The sequence below is a fragment of the Amblyomma americanum genome, chromosome 5 (genome assembly GCF_052857255.1).
Source record: "Amblyomma americanum isolate KBUSLIRL-KWMA chromosome 5, ASM5285725v1, whole genome shotgun sequence".
NCBI lineage: Eukaryota > Metazoa > Arthropoda > Arachnida > Ixodida > Ixodidae > Amblyomma > Amblyomma americanum.
The window spans coordinates 105,860,345-105,875,128 of NC_135501.1; the positions used below are offsets into that span (position 1 = coordinate 105,860,345).

Below are 14,784 nucleotides of genomic sequence, written 5' to 3' on the forward strand. Positions count from 1 at the left end.
GCTGCTACAGAAATGCTGCTGCAGAAAAAATTCAAGACTGCTCACGGGAGACCTGCGAATATATTGATTATTATGCTGAAGCCTTGCAATATATGCAAAAAATTGCGTTCATAAACTTCTCGCTGAAAAACGCATTTGCAATTTTTTTTGCATATATTGCAATGCTTCAGCATAACAATCAATATAAAAAAGTTGCTTTCATAAACTTCTCGCTGAAAAACGCATTTGCACCCGCAGCGGTGGCTCAGTGGTTAGGGCGCTCGGCTACTGATTCGGAGTTCCCGGGTTCGAACCCTACCGCGGCGGCTGCGTTTTATGGAGGAAAAACGCTAAGGCGCCCGTGTGCTGTGCGATGTCAGTGCACGTTAAAGATCCCCAGGTGGTCGAAATTATTCCGGAGCCCTCCACTACGGCACCTCATTCTTCCTTTCTTCTTTCACTCCCTCCTTAGCCCTTCCCTTACGGCGCGGTTCAGATGTCCAACGATATATGAGACAGATACTGCGCCATTTCCCTTCCCCCAAAATCAATTAATATTATAAATGCATTTGCATAGATTTGTATGCATGCATGCATACATGCATACATGCATATATGCGTACATACATACATGCATGCATGCAGCAAGAAAAATACTGAAACTTTTTTGCTCTGAGACTCATTTGTCAAAAATAACTCTGCGGTTCTCAAAACATAGATCATCAAGACTGGGGTCTCAAACACGAGGTCCGCAGAGCTAAGGGCTGTGGCCCGCAGCCTCTCTAAGTTTGTTCCGAAAGCTCATGCTAGCTTAAGGAGTCAGCTTTACCACCACGACTTGTTTTCTAGCTGAAATTGGCCAAAAAGTTGCTTCCGAAGACGGCACTCATTCTTTGCAGGAAGGAAGAGGCAAAATTCCTTTCAACTGCGTTACTTTCAGACGCACTTCAGCTGCCTTCAAGACCGGAGAAGGAGCGAATAGCCGCAAAACCGTGTCTTTCTCGTTCACTCTCTGCCCTCTAAAGGGAACAAATAACTTACTCCCACGGTACGGGGACAAAATCCTCCCTTTCCTGCGTAGCATTCGCTTCAGAGCCACGGAAGGGTTTTGGAGAGTGGACGATTTCTTAAGCAGAGTGGAGATGGCTGGTGTGGAAACTGAAAGGCAGTAGCTTGCTACCTCCCCGCTCCCCCCCCCCCCCCCCTTTTTAGCTCCGAATCACTAACTTTCGTCTTGTACAAGGCGAGAGTATTGAGGCGGTAATGAAAATAAAAGGCACGGACACTACACTTCCGAGTAGCGACTACACAGGGAATCTGGAAACTGACGTCTGCCGAGGCGCTCCACCAACAATGCTGTTTTTTTTTCTTTGGGTAAAATCGCAATCCAAAGATGATACGGGTAATTTCAGGCAACTAATGAATGATCTGCAGACGCTAAAGGTAGGGCTCGAATTGCACAGAAGTTACATGCCCATTTGAGTAGGCCGGAAGAACTGCGTAATTTTTTTCTTTGGTGGCAGAGGGCGGAGTGGTACCTGCAGACCTTGTTTTCCCACCTCTTTTAATGAAAATAGGGCAAAGGTTGCCCAATTAATTTTTGCTTGTTTTATTTTAGGTCAGAGACTTCCTTACGGAAGCTTCGTCCTCTCTTATCTCAAAAACCGTGCTCTTACCCTACGTACATTTCAGTTTTAAGTACTTAAGCAGCAGAACTGCGACTAAGAATACCAAGGCGACAAATTTACAAGCGTGAAGGGCTGCATGTTTAGTTATTGGTGATTATCACCTAGCAATTTTAGCAAATAGAGATGAAGGGAATTGCAGGGAAGTGTTAATGAAAGCAGAATGAAGACGTGATTAAGCGGTGTCCACCACGTATTGCCGTCCGCTTCAGCGTATTTAGTGAGTGCTGATAACTGCAGTGTCATGCAATTAAACGTTCCTGCTAAGGCATACAGTTTGGGTTGAGGAATGGCCCTGCTAGCCAGAGGTACATGTTGCATGCCTCATAGCCCGCATGGCGCTTGAAGGCGTTGAAATACACATACTGCATATTTAGTAGCAGCCGCATTTTGGAGAGTTTTCCTTCTACTTTCCTAGTCGTTAGTGACATTACTTAAGCTATATTAGACGCGACACCTTAACGAACGCCACTCGTCGCCTGCGCTAACATGTGGTTCACTTCTCACACATGTATTCCAATATTTTCTGCTGCCCCTGGGCCGCTGTCGAAGGATTCAACAAAATGAAAAGTTCAACATGAAAAGCGGTTTTTGTAACATCGATGGGAAGACTCGTATTTTTTCACTTAGTCGCTGGACAAGGCCATGTGTTTAATCTACTGTCAGACTGTGCGTGTTACGATGAAATACATGCCCCGCCAGTTCATTTGCTGCCAGATGACAACTATGGCGGGTTAATTAGAGAGATGAGTGACGACAAAATTGGATCAGTTGAAGGCGTCACTCCAAAAAAACGCAAGAAGTTTTGCAAAAGTCGACCAAAAGAGCGGCAGAAACGGTGAGAGCAACCTTCATTGTTTCACATCGAATTTGTCTCCAGCAAAAGTTTTCACTATTGAGTTTGTTGTGAAAAATTAGCTGTGGTTTAACTATTGCTGAACCTGGCTAGAGAGCGAAAGCTATGGTGTATAGGGCAAGCAGCCTGGCGTCTGTAGCGTTGAGTGCATTCCGCACACTGGATGGGCAGCACACCCACTCTGGCAGGTGGCAGTTAAATTAATGGTTGATCGCAAGAGGTTAGTCACCCAATGAACGCTGCGGGCTATTTTGCCGCCCTCTACCGGCGAATCGAAATGTCAGAGGTGACGGTCAAAGATCAAGTAGTCCGACATCATGATGGACCACATAAGGTAAAGCCTGAAGCCACACTTGACCTCTGGCTCATTTGAAAATCAACTGGTAACGCATGGCGAAATCGGCTTTACCTAGCGCAGTGAAGCTTTCGCTTAAAAACTGCTAGCTTAACGCCATAGGTGCTATCTAATAATAATAATAATAATAATAATAATAATAATAATAATAATAATAATAATAATAATAATAATAATAATAATAATCAGCCTGACTACACCCACTGCTGGGCAAAAACCTCTCCCATGTCTCTCCAATTAACCCTGTCCTTCGCCAGCTGCCCCCACCTTATGCCCGAAAACTTCCTAATCTTATCCATCCACCTGCCGCCCCCTGCTACGCTTGCCTTCTCTTGGTATCCACTCCGTTACCCTCAAGGACCAGCGATTATCTTGCCTTCGCAGTACATGCATTGCCCAAGCCCATTTCTTCCTCTTGATTTCGACTAGGATCTCATTAACCCGCGTTTGTTTTCTCACCCACTCTGGCCGCTTTCGGTCTCTTAAAGTTACACCTATCATTTTCCTTTCCATTGCTCGCTGTTCTGTCCTTAACTTAAGCTGAACCCTTTTCGTTATCCTCCACGTTTCTGCCCCGTAGGTGAGTACCGGTAAGATAGAGCTGTTGCACATTTCTTTTGAGGGATATTGGTAACCTGCTATTCATGATCTGAGAGAACCTGCCTTATGCGCTCCACCCCATTCTTATCATTCTATTTGTTTCCCTCTCGTGATCCGGATAAGCTGCCACTACCTGCCCTAAGTAGACGTATTCATTTACCACTTCCAGCACCTCATTGCCAATTCACAACTAGGAGTTCACAATTAGCTGCTATCTGCCTGAACATGAAAGGATTTCGAAAAGCTCAGTGGTCAAGGCGCTCGTCTAGTGAGTCGGAGTACCCGGGTTCGGACGAAGAAGACGAAGACCTAGTGGGTGGATACGTGTCTGCTTCTAGGTCTGTGTTTTCGCTTTTCGCTGTCTTCTCGTGTGTGGCGTGGGTCGGACAGTGCCCTCCGTGCGACCGAATGTTGACGACGCCCCTACGGAGAAATTCCCGGCACGGCGGGCGCATTCTCAAGGGAGAAAACCCAACCGGAACCCTCAGCGGCAAGCTAGGCTTAGCTCGGCGCTGCCGAGCGAGGCCGCGCTACGCGTCTGCATGGATTCTGCGTTGTCGACGACGGCTACGCGGATGCCCGCTGTGTTGCCACCTGACGCAGCCTCCACGTCCACGCAATCGTCAGCGCCTCTAGGCCTCCAGCCTGCGCCGTCTTCCGATGCTACGACTTTGGCCTGTGACATGGACTGCTCTACCGCCTCCGTGCCCGTGGCACTCCCTCAAGAAACTGTGCCCGTCGCGCCAGTTCAGTATTCCCACCAAGGGCCGTCACCAGCGTCTGAGCCTCCTCCACAGATGCCTCCCGTGAGTCAAGGCTCTCTTCCGCCTGCTGCGAACTCGTTCCGCGTTACCATCAAGCCTACATTGCGCTTTGATATGACTGCCATCCCTGCCCGGAATGTTCAAGCCACAATTGACCATGCCCTTGGCTCTTCGAACTACTGCGGGTTTGTCGTCCATCGCCCATCGAACACCATCACGGTAAACTTGTCATCCTTGATGGACGCCCAGAAACTTTGCGCAGTTACGCGGATCCCCCTGGATGACAGCAAGCATGTCCCGGTGCAAATATATTTTGCATCTGGTCCTGACACACTCCGCTGCATGGTTTATCATGTCGACAGCACGAGCCCTCCCGAGGAGGTGCGCGCAAATATTCGCTGCTCAACTCATGTTGTACTGCAAGCACGGCCTATGGGTCGCCGGGGCTCATACCTGCTCATCCTGCAAGGCCCGTTGACTCTCCCGAAGTACCTTACCTACTACGGTGCGATCGTCAAACCACAGCCCTTCCGACCTCGTCGTATTTTTTGCTATCACTGCCACAAAGAAGGACATATGCAAAATACCTGCCCTAATCCAGCAGCTGTGGCCGACATGAAGGAACCAACAGCTCATTGTGCCCTGTGCAAATCGCCGGACCATGACATTCGCTCCCCCGCTTGTCCAAAGAAGAAGCAAGAGAAGAAGTTTCACAAGTCGCCTGCAAAAATGGATGTTCCTACAAGTAATTGCTTTGCAGCTCTCGCATGTGACGACAACGACTTCCCTGAACTTCCTTTATCTGAGCCTGCTGCTCACCATATGTCTCCTCGCCAGCGTACATATGCACAAGCGGCTCACCTTCCCGGATCAAATGGTACGCCCAAACGTCCAGTGCATCCATCACATGTGGATACTACAGATGAAGACACAGCTTTAGACAATGCAATCGCGGAGGCTCGCCGCCGACTAGACGAACTCACCCAGCGCCGGGAACAGCGTCGTTCTCAATCCTCTCGAAGAATTCTCATAACTCGGGAGCAATCATCAGAGGAATCACCTAGGGTAAGCACTGGGCCACAATCAGGTGCCGACCACCTGTTAGCCGTGACTACCCCGACAGTGGACAAGATATTAGCGCTGATGAAGCAGGTGACATCCCTCATCGTGGAAGCTCTTCGGCCTCGTCATGGATAGCGCATCATCATCGGTGGTGGTGCAGTGGAACTGTCGCGGTTTCGCTAATAAGGCCTCTGAAATGAACATCCGCCTTCGCGACGGAAAGCTGAGGGCATGGGCGTTCCTACTGCAAGAGCATAATGCACTCCCACGCCTTTCAGGTTTCTGCGCATACCATTCACCATCTATCCCTGATCGCCGTTGCACCGCCTCCTCCCTCAGCCCAGGTAAATCTGCAATTTATATTCACAGTTCAGTTCCGCACACACCGCTCGACCTTTCACGGTGGTGCAACACACGTCAAGAGGTTGTCGCCCTTCTCGTAAAACCTGCACGCACACCCCTTATTCTAGTTTCTTTTTATAGTCGTCCTGGCTCCGCATCTCCCAATCTGGGATGGGTTCGTTTTCTACGTTCTACCAACTCGGGTATCCCTATTCTAGTTGGCGGTGACTTCAACGGCGCACACACTGCGTGGGGTTACCCATCGGATTCCTCAAGGGGTTCACACATCCAAGGGAGCTTTTCAGATCATTCCTTTCAACTTTTAAACCACCCGAATACTTCTACCCGCCCACGAGGTGGCCCGTATTCACCTGATTTGACTTGGTGGTTAGGCCCCGGTAACCCTCGTTGGGCTGTTGATTCTGATACTTGGGGTAGCGATCACAGCCCTATTTTTATCTCCCTCACGCCTACGCGTCTAAGGAAAATACGCCGCACTGTACGAATAACATCATGGGATTCTGTACGCGCAGACAATCATTTATCTACATTCAACCCCTCTTCAGCATTGTCTACTCTATCTGATGTTCTCGCTACTCACACTATTACCACTACTGTAAATGAAGATGACCCAAACCCGGACATACATCTCTTGAATCTGTGGGCTCTTCGTCGCCAGGCGGATCTTTACGCTACTCGTCACCCCGATGACCCTTCGGCCCTTCCTACTCTTCACCGCGCTACCGCACGGGCGCGGCGCTATGCAAAGCGGCTAGGCAGGCAACGCTGGGCTGCATGGTGTGCCCGCCTGTCCTCTACGCAGGGCAATCGACATCTTTGGAGAGTGTTTCACGCCATGGAGCGCCCTTCTCAGGTTGCAGATTACACAGAGAGCATTCGCCTCGCGCTAAATGTGGATGAGGACACATTTGCACAACAAGCGGCCCGTCAATTTTTTCCAAACCATGACTGCACCGCTACGTCTCCACCTGACTTATCGGTAACAGAGCCCCCCGATGGGATTACTTCTGACCTCACCATGGCAGAGCTGCTGGCCTCCATTGACCGTTTAAAAACTACTACTACTCCCGGGCACGACGGCATACCTAACTCCTTATTCCGTAACTTGGAAGGGAGGGCTTTGGAAACCCTACTTGATACTTTTAACGAAGTGTGGCTTTCTGGCGTCATGCCGGGAGACTGGCTGCATTCTATTGTGGTTCCAATCCCCAAGTCAGGTCAGCCTCCAGTATCTCTCTCGGCCCTTCGTCCAATTTCCCTTACCCCTACCATCTGCAAGCTTTATGAAAACATTCTAGCCGCACGCTTATCATGGTGGCTGGAATCCCATGATTGTTACCCAGATTCCCAAATTGGTTTCCGCCCACATATTGGAACGGAGGACGGCCTTGCTACTTTGGCTGCTGACGTGCTTGACCACTCTCCACAGAGTCACCTTGTACGAACCGTAATCGCTAAAGACATAACAAAGGCATATGATAACATCCTTCACTCTGCCATTCTTGCCTCCCTTCAAACTCTTGGTCTCCCTCACCGGTTCCTCCTCTCCATTCACGCCTTTTTAGCAAATCGAACCTTCAGCGTGCGTGTCCACGGAAAGCCCTTTGGTAATTTCACTTCCAATAGAGGAGTGCCGCAGGGCTCCGTTCTCGCCCCCACATTATTTAATGTGGCTTTAATTCCTCTGGTTCGAGCCCTAGAGACCATCCCTTCTATCCGCGTGCTTGCATATGCCGATGATATCACCTTGTGGTGCTGTCATCCAGATGCGTCTATTCATCAGTCGGTCCTTCAACACGCGCTGGATGTATTGACATCTCGCCTCCCACCTTTGGGTCTAACACTCTCTCCTACTAAATCATGTTTCATTCGAATTGGAAATAAAGCCGCCTTACGGAAAGCTCCCCCTTTAAATTTTACGGTACATAATTCTCTGATTCCTCAGGTAGAAACTGTTCGTATTCTTGGTCTTCTCCTCCATACATCTGGGACTGGCACCCCGTGGCTGACAGCCACCCGTAAATCGGCTCACGCTACTCTAGGTCTGATTCGTCGCATAGCTATGCGCTCTGGTGGCGCACGTGCTCATACGGCCCGCCAGCTTGTGCGCTCTATCCTTCAGCCACGGATAGTATATCAGGCTCAATTTCAACGTCTCACCCGCAGACAGTGGGACTCCCTTGAAGCTATCAATCGTGAGGCTATGCGCGTCATAACATATCTGCCTCGTTTAACACCCATACCTGTGCTACAGGAGTTCGCCCAACTTAATACACTCAGTGAGATCATCGACCAACGGGTGGCAAATAGAGCTCGAAAACAGTCTCTCAAACTTCATCGTTTAAAGACACTTCCACCGTGGTCCTATTGCCAGCTCACTGACAATCGCCCCACTGTTTCCCCGTCGGTATCAGCAGCGTATCTGCCTGAAGGGTGCATATTATACAAGGATGCATCTCATTCTGCAGAGAGGGGAGTTACTGCTGTGTATAGTCCATCTCATCCGCATCTCAACTCTCGCGCGACGTATACTGCGGATACGTGCACTCCCCTGGCATTGGAACTTCAAGCCATTTACAATGCCATTGCTTCCCTTCCGCTCGTTCCAACATTCAATACAGTTCACATTTACACCGACTCCCGCGCCGCCCTTAAACAGCTGAAGGCTGTTCGACGAACGTTCCAGATTTCACAATCTATTCATGTGCTCTGCGCAAAGTATCCATGTCCTGTGCGCATACACTGGATTCGCGGCCATGCCCAGGATCCACATAACATTCAAGCGGATGCTATGACTCATCTTCATACATTAGACGATCCGCCACCTTCCCCTCTTCCCCCAGATCCGTTCCTGTCCCACGTTTCCGATTCCGAAGTTCTGCGCCAGCGAACACGCGCTCTAATTCCTCCGTGTTCGCACCCTCTCCCCCGTAGTCTTACTCGGCAGGAGGAGGTATCCGTGCGCCGGATTCGGGCAGGGGCGGCTCTGACACCATCTGTCCGTCATCGGTGGCGTGCCAAAGATCTGCCACTACCTGACAGGTGCCCTCACTGTGGCGCTGCACCGGACATATGTGATGTGCGGCACTTGTTGTGGACGTGCCCAGCGACGGCTGCTATCAGAAAACGGCTCCTCAGGGAGGTGGGCCTGCGGTGGAACCGCGAAAGTGACTTCGTGAAGTGGACAATGGACAACCGTTTCATTAACAACCTCTGCGACTACCTCAGCGCAACGGTTCTTCACTCCTTCTTTTAACTTTCAATCCCGTGCATTCCTTCCCCCCTTTCCTTTTTCAACTTATGCCTCATGGCACACTTCTCGAATAAAAAAAAAAAAAGAGTACCCGGGTTCGAACTCGACCACGGCGGCAGCGTTTCGATGGAGGTGACACGCAAAAGGTGCCTGTATGCAGCGCGATGTCAGTGCACGGTAAAGATCTCCAGGTGGTAGAAATTATTCCGGAGACCTTCATTACGGCACTTCTTTCTTCCTTTCTTCTTTCACTCTCTACCTCTTACCTTACGGCGCGGTTCGAGTGTCCACCAAAATATGCAAGACAGTTACTACGTCATTTCCCTTCCTCAAAACCAGTTTCTAATTTTTTTCGATTTGAAAACACAAGCCTTTCACTCAGTCCGGTTGCTCCGGTTATTACTGAGATTTACTGAGACTTTGAAAACGCGTTAATACACTGATTCCGGGACTTCTAAGCTCTTTCTCTCGCCACTGATAAAAGCAGTGGCCTTAGTGGTAATGCCTAAAGTGCCATTTTTAGGGGCTAGACAAAAATCATACCCTGCCTGAAGAACTACTGGGCATTCTTGCAATGGAAGCCACCAGTACAGGAGCGGACATCACTTCGTTGCTTGAAAGAGTTATCGAACAGACCGGATTGCACCGGGGGTGGATGGTGTACCTGGCAGCCGACAGTAAACCATCAGTGCTCAGAAGCAGGGACGATCTTGTAGGACGTTTGCGAACAAAGCTTGAAGGGCTGGAAGTCACTATGAGTTTGTGGTGCATATTACAACAGGAAGAACTATGTAGTAAGACACTGATTATGAAACATGTCATGGACATTTTTGTTCGACGCAGTGAACTTGACTCGTTTAAAGAGACACAGAAAGGGGGTCTCAATAAAGGGGCGATATGTCTGTGATGTTGAAAGACGACGGTTCATAATTATCCCAAAGCAATAATTATTATTATAGCAATAATAACGCGATTTGTGGAAGCTGAGTTATATGCAGACAAAATTTGAACTTCCGCGTCTTCGCGCCTTTCCCTCTCCTCTCGCACACCTAAACTGCGGCGCTCCTCTGTCGGCCCCACTCACTCTGCCCCTCCCCAACCTCCGCCGGGCCGCGGTAGCGCGTGACGTCTGCAAGAATTCGGCGCTGTGAACCAATGAATACCCCCGGATGCTGACGTCATTTGCAAGACGTGACTTCGTCCGCCAGGTATTCGTGCAAAAGCCCGGCACCGCGCGTCGCCGCGTGGTACGAAAGCAGGAATTTTTAAAAATTTATTGTAAATTTCCCACTCGCTTTTGAGGTCTCGTACGCGGCATGAACGCTCGGTGGCCTGTACTCTACATAGTGCAAGAATTTTAAAGCCAAGCTCAAACACCCCTTTCTGTGGACCTTTAAGTGCGCTCAGCCACCATACATTCACTTTTGTTTACAAGAGGATGAATGTAACAATAAAAAGATATCTAGAGGGAGAGAAAGGAAGAGGGAATAAACACTTATTTTGTGTTATTAGGTGATCCTCAACCACACAGAAGGTCACTGGTTAAGCAGCGAAAATGTTGGAAAGAGATTTTTTTACCTCATGGATGAAATCGACAAATTCTTGAAGGATATAAATAAGCGAATTGCTTAACCGTCAAGCCAGAAGTGGATTCATTCTGCTGCATTTCTTACAGACATAAGTGATCTCCTGAAAATCTTGGATAGCGCATCATCATCGGTGGTGGTGCAGTGGAACTGTCGAGGATTCGCTAATAAGGCCTCTGAAGTGAACATCCGCCTTCGCGACGGAAAGCTGAGGGCATGGGCGTTCCTACTGCAAGAGCATAATGCACTTCCACGCCTTTCAGGTTTCTGCGCATACCATTCACCCTCTATCCCTGATCGCCGTTGCACCGCCTCCTCCCTCAGCCCAAGTAAATCTGCAATTTATATTCACAGTTCAGTTCCGCACACACCGCTCGACCTTTACGGTGGTACAACACACGTCAAGAGGTTGTCGCCCTTCTCGTAAAACCTGCACGCACACCCCTTATTCTAGTTTCTTTTTATAGTCGTCCTGGCTCCGCATCTCTCAATCTGGGATGGGTTCGTTTTCTACGTTCTACCAACTCGGGTATCCCTATTCTAGTTGGTGGTGACTTCAACGGCGCACACACTGCGTGTGGTTACCCATCGGATTCCTCAAGGGGTTCACACATCCAAGGGAGCTTTTCAGATCATTCCTTTCAACTTTTAAACCACCCGAATACTTCTACCCGCCCACGAAGTGGCCCGTATTCACCTGATTTGACTTGGTGGTTAGGCCCCGGTAACCCTCGTTGGGCTGTTGATTCTGATACTTGGGCTAGCGATCACAGCCCTATTTTTATCTCCCTCACGCCTACGCGTCTACGGAAAATACGCCGCACTGTACGAATAACATCATGGGACTCTGTACACGCAGACAATCATTTATCTACATTCAACCCCTCTTCAGCATTGTCTACTCCATCTGCTGTTGTCGCTACTCACACGATTACCACTACTGTAAATGAAGACGACCCAAACCCGGACATACATCTCTTGAATCTGTGGGCTCTTCGTCGCCAGGCGGATCTTTACGCTACTCGTCCCCCCATGACCCATTGGCTCTTCCTACTCTTCACCGCGCTACCACACGGGCGCGGCGCTATGCAAAGCGGCTAGGCAGGCAACGATGGGCTGCATGCTGTGCCCGCCTGTCCTCTACGCAGGGCAATCGACATCTTTGGAGAGTGTTTCACGCCATGGAGCGCCCTTCTCAGGTTGCAGATTACACAGAGAGCATTCGCCTCGCGCTCAATGTGGATGAGGACACATTTGCACAACAAGCGGCCCGTCAATTTTTTCCAAACCATGACTGCACTGCTACGTCTCCACCTGACTTATCGGTAACAGAGCCCCCCGATGGGATTACTTCTGACCTCACCATGGCAGAGCTGCTGACCTCCATTGACCGTTTAAAAACTACTACTACTCCCGGGCACGACGCCATACCTAACTCCTTATTCCGTAACTTGGACGGGAGGGCTTTGGAAACCCTACTTGATACCTTTAACGAAGTGTGGCTTTCTGGCGTCATGCCGGTAGACTGGAAGCATTCTATTGTGGTTCCAATACCCAAGTCAGGTCAGCCTCCAGTATCTCTCTCGGCTCTTCGTCCAGTTTCCCCTACCCCTACCATCTGCAAGCTTTATGAAAACATTCCAGCCGCATGCTTATCATGGTGGCTGGAATCCCATGATTGTTACCCAGATTCCCAAATTGGTTTCCGCCCACAAATTGGAACGGAGGACGGCCTTGCTACTTTGGCTGCTGACGTGCTTGACCACTCTCCACAGAGTCACCTTGTACGAACCGTAATCGCTACAGACATAACAAAGGCATATGATAACATCCTTCACTCGGCCATTCTTGCCTCCCTTCAAAGTCTTGGTCTCCCTCACCGGTTCCTCCTCTCCATTCACGCGTTTTTAGCAAATCGAACCTTCAGCGTGCGTGTCCACGGAAAGCCCTTTGGTAATTTCACTTCCAATAGAGGAGTGCCGCAGGGCTCCGTTCTCGCCCCCCCCCATTATTTAATGTGGCTTTAATTCCTCTTGTTCGAGCCCTAGAGACCATGCCTTCTATCCGCGTGCTTGCATATGCCGATTGTATCACCTTGTGGTGCTGTCATCCATATGCGTCTATTCATCAGTCGGCCTCCCACCTCTGGGTCTAACACTCTCTCCTACTAAATCATGTTTCATTCGAACTGGAAATAAAGCCGCCTTACGGTAAGCTCCCCCTTTAAATTTTACGGTACATAATTCTCTGATTCCTCAGGCAGAAACTGTTCGTATTCTTGGTCTTCTCCTCCATACATCTGGGACTGGCACCCCGTGGCTGACAGGTACCCGTAAATCGGCTCACGCTACTTTAGGTCTGATTCGTCGCATAGCTATGCGCTCTGGTGGCGCACGTGCTCATACGGCCCGCCAGCTTGTGCGCTCTATCCTTTAGCCACGGATAGTATATCAGGCTCAATTTCAACGTCTCACCCGCAGAAAGTGGGACTCCCTTGAAGCTATCAATCGTGAGGCTATGCGCGTCATAACATATATAGTTCGCCCAACTTAATACACTCAGTGAAATCATCGACCAACGGGTGGCAAATAGAGCTCGAAAACAGTCTCTCAAACTTCATCGTTTAAAGACACTTCCACCGTGGTCCTATTGCCAGCTCACTGACAATCGCCCCACTGTTTCCCCGTCTGTATCAGCAGCGTATCTGCCTGAAGGGTGCATATTATACACGGATGCATCTCATTCTGCAGAGAGAGGAGTTACTGCTGTGTATAGTCGATCTCATCCGCATCTCAACTCTCGCGCGACGTATACTGCGGATACGTGCACTCCCCTGGCATTGGAACTTCAAGCCATTTACAATGCCATTGCTTCCCTTCCGCTCGTTCCAACATTCAATACAGTTCACATTTACACCGACTCCCGCGCCGCCCTTAAACAGCTTAAGGCTGTTCGACGAACGTTCCAGATTTCACAATCTATTCATGTGCTCTGCGCAAAGTATCCATGTCCTGTGCGCATACACTGGATCCGCGGCCATGCCCAGGATTCACATAACATTCAAGCGGATGCTATGACTCATCTTCATACATTAGACGATCCGCCACCTTCCCCTCTTCCCCCAGATCCGTTCCTGTCCCACGTTTCTGATTCCGAAGTTCTGCGCCAGCGAATACGCGCTCTAATTCCTCCGTGTTCGCTCCCTCTCCCCCGTAGTCTTACTCGGCAGGAGGAGGTATCCGTGCGCCGGATTCGGGCAGGGGCGGCTCTGACACCATCTGTCCGTCATCGGTGGCGTGCCAAAGATCTGCCACTACCTGACAGGTGCCCTACACTGTGGCACTCCACCGGACATATGTGATGTGCGGCACTTGTTGTGGACGTGCCCAGCGACGGCTGCTATCAGAAAACGGCTCCTCAGGGAGGTGGGCCTGTGGTGGAACCGCGAAAGTGACTTCGTGAAGTGGACAATGGACAACCGTTTCATTAACAACCTCCGCGACTACCTCAGCGCAACGGTTCTTCACTCCTTCTTTTAACTTTCAATCCCGTGCATTCCTTCCCCGCCCTTTCCTTTTCAAACTTATGCCTCATGGCACACTTCTCGAATAATAAAAAATATGTGAGACAGTTACTGCGTCATTTCCTTTCCTTAAAAACAAAAAAAGACGTCCCCAGCGTCTCCAAACAGTTCCAAATTTTCTCCGTTCTAGAATCCAGAACCAGATATGAAAGTCTAAAAAGTATTTACCTCATTATCAACAGTTCTTAAAATAAATAAATTAGATTCCTTTCAGATCAAAACTAAAGAAACATCAAGGCATCGCCATGTAAGTTTATCTCATTACTGACTAAAAAATAATTGTTTCAAGTTTAGTTATTTTTCCCGAACGTGTAAAAACTGAAACGCTCTTCCAGATTCTGCTGTTCGGTCGTCATCATCAGGTGAATTTCTGCGCCACTTACAAAATTTCATCTATGGCAGTAACACAGGGCGACTAGGTCAGATTGATGCTGCATAAGATAGCTATTTTTCTGATTTCTATGTGATGCATTTGTGTTTTTTCGTGTGTGTATTTAAGAGACGATTCTTTTATTGACTAATCTATAATTGTGGTTTTCAGCATTTTCTGGATTACTTATTTCGCTGTTCAGTTTCTTTTTGTTTTTTCCACTCATGTCACTGTCCCTTAAGGAGGCTGACAGTGTTAATAAATGAAATAAAATGTGTCGAAAATGTTGACCCCGAGCTGTAAATTGAGCTTTTTGAACTCGAAACCA

General features: G+C 49.1%; 1 protein-coding gene across 2 annotated transcripts in view; it reads right to left on the bottom strand.

The window, feature by feature from the left end:
- Positions 1–14,784, bottom strand: part of LOC144134897 (epoxide hydrolase 4-like) — a 55,353-nt gene that overhangs the window by 16,076 nt on the left and 24,493 nt on the right. The gene's annotated exons all lie outside the window — the stretch shown is intronic.